We start from the raw sequence: 11,557 nt of genomic DNA, 5'->3' as shown, positions 1-11,557 counted from the left end.
GAGATGGCTGGATGGCATCACCAACTCGATGGACATGAGTTTGAGTAAACTCCGGGAGTTTGTGATGAATAGGGAGGCCTGGCATGCTGCGATTCATAGGGTTGCAAAGAGTCGGACACGACTGAGTGACTGAACTGAACTGAACTGAAGGGAGTTTTATTCTTATAAGCTTATTCTTCATGTTTCCTCCTCCCAGCAATCTCAAATCTGTACAATCCCAAAGTCTTGAATTATGTTCTAGTACCATCGGGAGTTTTCAGAAACAAAGATTCAGTCATTGAGGGTAATCCTACTTTAATGGTCTACAGATTCACTGATGATAGAAAGCATTCACTGATGATAGAAAGGTCCCAGTACGAATCTAATGCTCTCAGTAGGTTGCACAGATGAGAAAAAGCTAATAATTGTAAGGTGTTCTCTTAGGAATCAGTTTTATCAGCCTAGTGGTGGCAGAAGCAGTGGAGTGGCTTACAGTGTTATAATCCTCAGCGTTACAACAAATAAAAGATGGAGAGAGTCTATTTGACTCCTTAGATTGATGGATGATCATCAATGGATGGCAAATGCGCAATCTGGCAAACAGGAAACAAAGGAAACTGAAAAAACACGTCTGGACTTGGAAATTGAAGGAATCTGGCCTAGAGTCAGGAGATGTTGATGGGTAACATGCGAAGGATATCGGGCTTCTTTGATGTACCAGGGTAAGAAGATCTATAGCTCCTCTTGTATCTATATACCTGCCCTGGCTTGGGTACCTGAGAGCATTATGATTTTTCTGGCAGTAGTGTTTATCTTTTTCTACTCAAACATGTTTCTCTCTTAAAGATCTTCTACATCTATTTTTTCCCTTCCATTTCTCTTTCTCCCCCATTCTCTTTTTAATCTATCATAGTTTATTTTTAATTTAATCCCCCACTTCTCTTCCCCATTATTCCTTTTCTTTCTTTTTCTTAAATGAACATGATATGGAACAGAGGTGAGTGATTTACAATATTTGTTATATTTATGTTTTAAAAGTTTTATAATTTCTATACATTATTTATAATTTACCTAAAACTACAAATCACATAATTGAAATCACTGATAAACTGCTGTATTTGGGTAATATTTATTTTTATTATAAGTCAGTGTTCTTTGTTAGGAAAAAATAAAACAGATATTCTGCTGAAATCTAAAGAGCAGAAGATGTGCTGTGATACCACTGTTGTTGTTGTTTAGTCACTAAGTTATGTCTGACTCTTTTGCAACCCCATGAACTGTAGCTTACCAGGCTCCTCTGTCCATGGGATTTCCCAGGCAAGAAGACTGGAGTGGGTTGCCATTTCCTACTCCAGGGGATCTTCCTGAGCCAGATGGAACCTGCTTCTTCTGCATTGGCAGGTGGATTCTTTACCACTGAGCCACCAGGAAAACCCTGTGATACCATATCACAGTAATAAAAACTCAGATCAACATTGTCTCCTATTTAGAGTGGATATTTTTAGTCATTGTCCAGTTAGTGGGTAAATGATAATATTGATTGATGAATCTTGAAAAGAAACAAGTTGACCAAAAGTTGTTAGGAAATTAATAGTAGTGCATGCCTAAAGAAGTGCTGGGCTTAAGGTTTTGCATGGATAATCCTCATTAAATCCTCATAATTGTCTTAGAAGAGAAGAACTGGCATGTTACAACTTTATCAGCTATAAAATTGAAGTTTAAAAGGGTCAAATTAATTGCTTTCTAAAGAGGCAGTTGAAGAGCTGGGATTCAAACCCTGGTAGTCTTACTCCAGAACTAAAACCAAACTTCGCTAACCTGGCTCAACCGTCTCTTATTACTCCTACATCTGTAAGGTAGCATCAACTCTGCAAAATAGTGACTGCTAGTACTTCACAGACAAAAAAATTAAATTGTACTTTCTTTGGATATCTATAATAGTTATGACTAAACAATCTTTCTCTATTTCACTTTATTTGATTGGCAATAAATAACATCTTTGTTCACAGATAAGAGTGTTGTAAAACAAAATTCTAGCATAAAACATACTATTTAAAAAAATTAAAGCTATAGCTTGAGAATAAATAAAATGATTGAAAGCAAAGCAATGTTAAATTTGATTTTGCATCATCATATTTCCTTGGAATTTTCTAAAAGATACAAGGTGGTTGTAAATCTGTTTTTTTTAAACATATTCATAGTGAGTATAGCATATATTTCCAGTAAGCAGAATCTGGTCTTGGTAATGTATTTGCTCATTTTTTTTTTTTTTTTTATACTTCAATTTTTTTTTTTTTTTTAATTTTTTTATTAGTTGGAGGCTAATTGCTTCACAACATTTCAGTGGGTTTTGTCATACATTGATATGAATCAGCCATAGATTTACACTTATTCCCCATCCCGATCCCCCCTCCCACCTCCCTCTCCACCCGATTCCTCTGGGTCTTCCCAGTGCACCAGGCCGGAGCACTTGTCTCATGCATCCCACCTGGGCTGGTGATCTGTTTCACCATAGATAGTATACATGCTGTTCTTTTGAAACATCCCACCCTCACCTTCTCCCACAGAGTTCAAAAGTCTGTTCTGTATTTCTGTGTCTCTTTTTCTGTTTTGCATATAGGGTTATCATTACCATCTTTCTAAATTCCATATATATGTGTTAGTATGCTGTAATGTTCTTTATCTTTCTGGCTTACTTCACTCTGTATAATGGGCTCCAGTTTCATCCATCTCATTAGGACTGGTTCAAATGAATTCTTTTTGACGGCTGAGTAAAATTCCATGGTGTATATGTACCACAGCTTCCTTATCCATTCATCTGCTGATGGGCATCTAGGTTGCTTCCATGTCCTGGCTATTATAAACAGTGCTGCGATGAACATTGGGGTGCATGTGTCTCTTTCAGATCTGGTTTCCTCAGTGTGTATGCCCAGAAGTGGTATTGCTGGGTCATATGGCAGTTCTATTTCCAGTTTTTTAAGGAATCTCCACACTGTTTTCCATAGTGGCTGTACTAGTTTGCATTCCCACCAACAGTGTAAGAGGGTTCCCTTTTCTCCATAGCCTCTCCAGCATTTATTGCTTGTAGACTTTTGGATAGCAGCCATCCTGACTGGTGTGTAATGGTACCTCATTGTGGTTTTGATTTGCATTTCTCTAATAATGAGTGATGTTGAGCACCTTTTCATGTGTTTGTTAGCCATCTGTATGTCTTCTTTGGAGAAATGTCTGTTTAGTTCTCTGGCCCATTTTTTGATTGGGTCATTTATTTTTCTGGAATTGAGCTGCAGGAGTTGCTTGTATATTTTTGAGATTAATCCTTTGTCTGTTTCTTCATTTGCTATTATTTTCTCCCAATCTGAGGGCTGTCTTTTCACCTTACTTATAGTTTCTTTTGTAGTGCAAAAGCTTTTAAGTTTCATTAGATCCCATTTGTTTAGTTTTGCTTTTATTTCCAATATTCTGGGAGGTGGGTCATAGAGGATCTTGCTGTGATTTATGTCGGAGAGTGTTTTGCCTATGTTCTCCTCTAGGAGTTTTATAGTTTCTGGTCTTACATTTAGATCTGCTCATTTATTTTTTATTGTCCTACTTTAACATAAGGTGTGCTGTTAGTTTACATGATTGGTAAATTGTCAGGAACGAGCCAGTTCTCATTCAGAACTTGCCAAATCATCAAATTGGCAATGGGGTTTTCAGGTTTCTAAAAGCTTCAATACTTTGAGAATTGGCTGCTATCCAAAGCCCCCGCAGAGGTTGAATTAGAATAACCCATATGCCTGAGGGCTTCTTTGGTAGCTCAGACAGTAAAGAATCTGTCTGCAATGCAGGAGACCTGGGTTTGATCCTTGTTTAGGGAAGATCCCCTAGAGAAGAAAATAGCAACCCACTTCAGTATATTGCTTGGAGAATTCCATGGACAAAGGAGCCTGGCGGGTTACGGCCCATAGGGGTCACAAAGAGTCAGACACAACTGAGCGACTAACACACAGACACACACACACACACTCACACACGTGTGTCTGAAAAGAAACATAGGCTCTCTTGTGGAACAATCTTATGAGCCTGCAGGCCAAAAAAATGTAGGATGTCTTTGATCCCTTACTCCTGGTCAGCAGGTGCCCTGGTCTGGGATGGCTTATGCTGATAGAAGATTGGGAGCTCTCATAGTCATTCTGTTTGGGGTTTTTTCTCATCTCTAGAAACCATCTTCTTTTTTTGTGGATTTCACATATCCACCATAATGTGGAAGAAGTATCAAGAGGTAAAGGGAAATCATTAGATTCTAGGTAAGGTTATTTTGATTTTGATTCCTATTAGGAATTTACTAACATTGATGAACTAGTCTTATGGTTTCTCTGATTTCTGATTCTCGGTTACCATATTTATAAAATAGAGCTTGTAGGTGGAGCAAAAATAAATTATATATGCCTCACTATGAATCCTTCCCATAACTTAAAAATATCTTAGACATATAATAAAAAATAAACACATAATAGTTCAGAATAGTAACTGAAAATTCATCTTACAAAAATGGAATGGTTCCTAGGATGAAGACCCATTTGAAATACAAAGTAGTCCATAGGAGTAAGAGTATCAGAAAGGAGTGCATATGGCTATAGAATAAAGGAAAAGGAAAAGATCACAGAGGAATATTTTGCAAAATTGTGCATTTTTACAAGTGGGTGGGAAAAGTGATTTGAAGTAGATGAATCATTCCCTGTTTTTCTCCCCAAATATATGGTTTGAAAGAAGCAATTTGAGCTTAAAATAAAGACTGTGTATGTAGCTTTGTCCCACATTCAATAGGAGGACTTTGACAGGCAATGGCAGACTTTTTGGGGTCTATCTGGATTCTGTCAGTTTGCCCATCTGGAAAGAATGGTGCTAACAGGCTTGTATAAGTGCTTGATCTTTTACTTCATTTCAAATTACTGATTGAAATTTGGATTTATCCATCAATCTCCAGTTATTTGGGTTAGCCCCAGTCAGCAGCTTGAGGCAAAATAACACATCACTAAAGTGTTAGAGGAAAGATAATACCGGGCATATATTAGCAGATGCTTTATAAACGTTCATTGAATAAATAAAGGAGTTAATCTAGTTTATTAGATTAAATTAAGACTATAGAATATGGCTTGTTATAAAATATCTTTCTAGCAGTGACTTTTCTTAAGATAAGGTATACTGAAAAATGCTCTTCCTTCTAAAATGAACTTCTAGCCTTTTCCCCTTCTATTTTTTTTTTAAAAGATAAACAACTGTTTATTTGCCTACTTTTCTTCCATATTTTATCATAGAAGAAAGAAGCAAAACATGTTAACACTGAACTCTGATGCACTATTAAATAACTCTTCACATCTAAATAGCAAGGTTTTGCTCTTATATTATTACATTTGTGCATTTATTTTTGATGAAAACATGATTTCAAAGTACAAAGCATTTTCTTAATGATCTCAGAATGTCAATATATTAAAATATAGAAGTAATTTCTGCCTAAATACTATGTATTTTAGTAACGGAGAAAAATCGCAATCTAACCACTGAAGTATTAAAATCATAAGTTGTTTTTCATGTTCCTAGGTTTATCTAAGACTCCTTGGAATTCGCACTATTGTAGTTCACTAATGGCATGATGCAAAAGGGGATAAATAAGACTATTTCATTAGTTATTGTGTTCTAACATAAATAAATAGGTAAATGACTACATACTGTGCTTTATGGGGCAGGCCAGAGTTTATATTTTTCTTTTCTGACTGGAGCACTAACCAGGTTAGGAAAAAAAGCATTTAGCATAATAATTTACAACAATCATGCAAGACAGAACAATCTTATACAGAGTGAAATATATTCTGTAGATACTAACCTTGAAGCCAGACTGGTCAATCCGACCACTGTCACTTTCCCTTATTTCTTGGGCCACCAGCAAACTGGACACCATGGAATGGGGGCAGTGGGCTGAACAGGGGAACCCATGGGAAAGGGGTGAAGAAAGGAGATGTTGACTAGCTGAACCCAGTTCTCTGATGATGCTGGTGAGGGGGGAATCTGTGTTATGAGGAATAATATATTACTTAAAAAGGGTTTTTATTTGATCAATCTGGTGCAAACATGGAGTAACACCACAGAGAAGCTATGAAGGTGAAACGGAATTTTTATGCTCACACGTGCCAGAAGAGGGAGACTAGGGTGTCACATAAGGAGACACATGGAAGGAGCTCCCAGAGAGCTGAGAGAGAGTGGGGATCCCTCGGCAAGTACTGTAATGGAGGTTGGGGTCAGGGTGAAGTGTACAAGCAAAAGCAGTGAAGGAAGTTCATTGTGTGATTGGATGTCACTAGGCCATAGTCAGGGGAGAGCATGGGGGGGACCTGTGGCAGGGACCAGCCTTATCACACTGGTGGACTAGTCTCCTGGATGGATACTTACAGCCTGTTTGTGGAGACACTGAGGCATCAAGAAAATATGAAGCTTTGAAAATTTACAGTACAGGATTATATGGCTAGATTCTCTAGATTTTATTCTCAGATTTTAAGAAAAAGGCCCCTGTGCCTGTGAGAAATGGATGATAATTTTCCACCCAAAGTAACTCTGTACAAGGTGATACAGGCCATTTGAGTTTGGAGAAAAGAATATTCTGCCTGTAGCTCTGATCATCAAGTGTGACTGATGAATAAACTGTAGGATTTATTATCATAATAGAAAGACCCTCCCATATTTCTGATATTGAAGATACTGTAAAAATTAAAAATTTTGAGTGAGATAAAAATTTATTGGGAGATAATTTTCTATACAGGGGAATGGAACTTTGAACCCAGGAAGGATAACACTACCTCTCCTCCTTTTGCAAGTGAGATAACTTTTTTTTCCCAAGTAGTCATGTATGGATGTGAGAGTTGGACCATAAAGAAGGCTGAGTGCTAAAGAACTGATGCTTTCAAATTGTGGTGCTCTCAAAAGACTCTTGAGGGTCCTTTGAACAGCAAGGAGATCAAATCAGTCAATCCTATAGGAAATCAACCCTGAATATTCATTGGAAGGACTGATGCTGAAGCTGAAACTCTGGTGCTTTGGCAACCTGATATGAAGAATTGACTCATTTGAAAAGACCCTGATGCTGGGAAAGATTGAAGGTGGGAGAGGAGACGACAGAGGAGGAGATGGTTGGATGGCATCACTGACTCGATGGACTTGAGTTTGAATAAACTCCAGAAGTTGGTGATGGACAGGGAGGCCTGGTGTGCTGCAGCCCATGGGGTCGATAAGAGTGGAACATGACTCAGCAACTGAACTGAACTGTTGTTCCTGTCCAGTTCTAACTGATGCTTCTTGACCTGCATACAGATTCTCAGGAGGCAGTTCAGGTAGTCTGGTTTCCCATCTCTTTAAGAATTTTCCACAGTTTGTCATGATCCGCACAGTCAAATGCTTTGGCGTAGTCAATAAAGCAGGAGTGGATGTTTTTCTGGAACTCTTGTGCTTTTTTGATGAGCCAATGGATGTTTATAGTAGGCTGCTATCTTGTGAGGACTAGAATGGAACTTTTCTAGTGGCTTTTTTTTTTTTAACCACCTATCCACTATGTTTTGATTTTTTATTTTTAGTTTGAGCAAGATAACACGATAGTGAATTGTTCTTCTATCTAAAGTATTCTTTATGTATTTACTCTAAGATGTGTATAAGTCTATGGTAAAGTTAGACACTAGAGACTGAACCTGCATTTTTTCCCCCAAGAAATAATAAAACCTGAAGATGTATTCTCTAGAGACCCTGCCTGCAGACAAAAGGCCCACTGAAAATGTCTTTAATGTCTTAGAGTCCTAAATTGGACATTAGCTTAGTGAATCTCAAATTTGGTAGCAATTTTTAAAAAGTTTTCTTTTTTTATTATTGGTCTTTATCCCCAAAGAAAGAACATGTTCAGGGTGATAACAGGAGATTGGGCACTATGTCTTTTTACCACTTTAATCCTCAGATATTCCTAAATTTAACAATTTTATTTGTGTAAGAATAAAAAGGGATAGGTTATACTTTCCCTAATTTTACTGATAAGAAATATGCCAAAAAGGAGTGAAGTTACTCTAACTAATTAGTAGTTCTAGAATTCAAATCCAGGTGTGTGGGCTCTGGAGATTGCACTTTTCAGTTCTACACTAAGTGCTGCATATTGTCACCCTGCTTATTTAACTTATATGCAGAGTACATCATGAGAAATGCTGGGCTGGAGGAAGCACAGACTGGATTTCCGGGAGAGCATAGGCATGAATTTGAGTAAACTCTGGGAGTTGGTGGTGAGCAGGGAAGCCTAGCGTGCTGTAGTCCATGGGGTTGCAAAGAGTCAGACATGACTGAGCCACCGAACTAAACTGAACTAAAGTGCTGCATAAAAGGCCAAACCTACTGAAAGGTTGAAGCTATGTTTTTAGTGGTATATTTCAATCTTTTGGATTTTATTCTAATTGATATGGTTTCTGTGCCCCCACATCTTTCTCTTTGCCAACTCTAAATGCCTATTTTAATAACACTTGTCTTCTAGAAATAATTCCCAGACCCAGGGTTTGTCGTAGCCCTGGTAGCTTGGCATCTGCTAAGCATATACATTATTTCCACTATAAACTTTATATTTGGATTCCAGATATCATACTCCTAACTCCTCCATTATTTTTCTCTACACTCTGTGTTCTTCTGCTTCAGTACCTCATCCTTTTTTCTTAGATCATTGCCACAAAACGTCTACTTGGATAGTTTTTATTTTTAGACTTTGCCAAGTCCCCTTGGACACTGACTTATACTTATCTCATTGGATTTCCACCTTTAGTTCAAACCAACCCTGAGATCTCACACATATGTCCTCTGCCCTGTAGTGTCCACTATTTGGTCCATAACTTTTCTAACTGGTGAATTTACAGATATAACAGCAAATCAACCCTAGATATTTATTGGAAGGACTGATGCTGAAGCTGAAGTTCCAATACTTTGGCCACCTGATGTGAACAGCTGATTTATTAGAGAAGACCGTGATGCTGGAAAAGATTGAAGGCAGGAGGAGAAGGGGACGACAGAGGATGAGATGGTTGGGCGAGATCAACAACTCAATGGACATGAGTTTGAGCAAACTCTGGAAGATGGTGAAGGACAGGAAAGCCCAGTGTGCTGCAGTCCATGGGGTCACAAAGAGTCAGACACAACTGAGTGACTGGAAAATGAGAAAGTAGCATCCTCTCTTATTAGTTTCAAATTCAGAAAATACTAGAAAGTATAGTCAGAAAGCTGGATGGTGAAAGGTTATGCCCCAAATGGATCTATTACATATTTTTAAAGGGATGAAATGTAAGTACTGTATAGTCAGATAAAATATTGAAAAAAGCCTAACTCATATTAGAAAAATTAAGAAAGCCCTGATCTGCAATTCCAAGTCAAAGTTTGCTTTTCTAAAAAGCAAACCAATAGCAAAGTAAAGAGATGTGGAGACACAATTATTCAGTTTCTACTGCTGACTATTGTTTGCTGCACTTAATCCATCAAGAACAAATCTTTGAGGGTGGCAGGACCAGAACTGAGCTCAGGCATTCTTAAGCAGAGTTGCACTTTTGTTTCACCTGAAGAGCTTTTAAAAATACTGATGGCTAGGCCTCACTTCCAAAGATCCTGATTTAATATATCTGAGATGAGACACAGACACGGTATTTTATTTAAAAGATTCTAAGGTGAATGTGGGGCTTCCCTGATAGCTCAGTTGATAAAGAATCTGCCTGCAATGCAGGAAATCCCGGTTTGATTCCTGGGTTGGAAAATTCCCTTGGAGAAGGGATAGGTTACCCACTTCCGTGTTCTTGGGCTTCCCTGTGTGGCTCAGCTGGTAAAGAATCTGCCTGAAATGCAGGAGACTCGGGTTTGATCCCCTGGAGAAGGAAGAGAAAGGCTACCCACTCCAGTATTCTGGCCTGGAGAATTCCATGAACAGTATAATCCATAGCGTCACAAAGAGTCTGACATGACTGAGAGACTGTTACTTTATGGGGTACTTATCCTGGGTGTTCATTGGAAGGACTGATGCTGAAGCTGAAACTCCAGTACTTTGGCCACCTCATGCGAAGAGTTGACTCATTGGAAAAGACCCTGATGCTGTGAGGGATTGGGGGCAGGAGGAGAAGGGGACGACAGAGGATGAGATGGCTGGATGGCATCACCAACTTGATGGGCATGAGTTTGAGTAAGCTCCAGGGGTTTGTGATGGACAGGGAGGCCTGGCGTGCTGCGATTCATGGGGTCACAAAGAGTCGGACACGACTGAGTGACTGAACTGAACTGAACTGAACTGAAGGTGAATGTGTTATTCAACTAGGAATGAGAACATGTAAAGAATCCTTGGCAAAATAACTGAAAAAGTCCAGTGTGTTTTCCACCCCCTATCTTTTCATTCTCTCCTTTCTAAGCATGTGGCAATCTGCCTACTGGGGTCTCAGAGTGCCAGGGGCTCCTGACTCAGTTCTGTTTGGCCGCTTTTCTCTCGGAGGCTTTCTCAAGTCATGGACTTGCCTATCTGCTCTTGTAAATGGCAGGAATTGCTTGATGAACCAAGTCTTCTAAGAGGTGAATGGATAATTGGGATTGAACATGATGAATAGTATTATAGAATATTTTTCTCTTCACCCTAAAGTGAAAAGCCTCTATCAAAATTGAGTAAATTTAGAGACAAAAAGGATTATCTAGTGCTCCTCTATTCTTACATCATAACTGGCTTCTTCTCTGTCTGTTCAAAAATCTGTCTCTGAAAGCTGGGGAAAATGGGCTTATTTTGCCCAGAAACCTCAATTGCTTCTACTGATACTGATAGCTGTGAAAAAGCAGACATGCTTCCTGTGCAGTTGGAGCTTCTGCAGTTGAATTTATTAGGAAGGCATATAAAAATAGCAACAACAATGAAACAATTCAACTACGATTTGGAAAAATACTGAATGGAAATGCACTTATTCTCTATATAAATGTTTTCCCTTTTGTCAAAGAAAGCCAGAAAATGTTTGCAATGTGTAGGGCATTGAATGAATTTTCAATGTATGTGCCACTAGATAAAAGGCTTATATTTGGAGACCTTAAAGATTGATACTTTAGGTATTCTTTTATTCTGATCACAGTTGGGTACCTAACAAATTATCTTAGAATTCAATAGAGGATCTCTGTTAAGAATCAATGCTATTGAAGCATCTAAGAGAAAATAAAACCTGCAGGGAGGGTGTTTGCTGTTTGTTTTCAAGCAAATAGAGATAATTTTGGCAAGACTTGGTGGTTTAAGGATGAAACTGTGATAAGTAAGTGTGTGTCTATGGTTCTGGGGAAAGATATTAGCTTTGTAAAAGTATCAATTATTTCAACATTAAACTCATAAGAGATAATTGTAATATTGACATTGTAGGAGATACTGTTAGTAAAATAGGCATTTAACTAGGAAAATTAAAACCTGGCAAAACATAACTACAAAGAATAGATGCTAAAAGAAATAAACAGATCCTCTACAGTTGAATGAAAGATACAAAGACCTGGGAATGCATAGGCTTGGCACAAGCTGGCTGTATGACCT

Source organism: Cervus elaphus, chromosome 31, assembly GCF_910594005.1.
Source record: "Cervus elaphus chromosome 31, mCerEla1.1, whole genome shotgun sequence".
NCBI classification, from domain to species: Eukaryota; Metazoa; Chordata; class Mammalia; order Artiodactyla; family Cervidae; genus Cervus; species Cervus elaphus.
The sequence above is the reverse complement of the archived record's forward strand: the minus strand, read 5'-3'. Positions refer to the sequence as shown.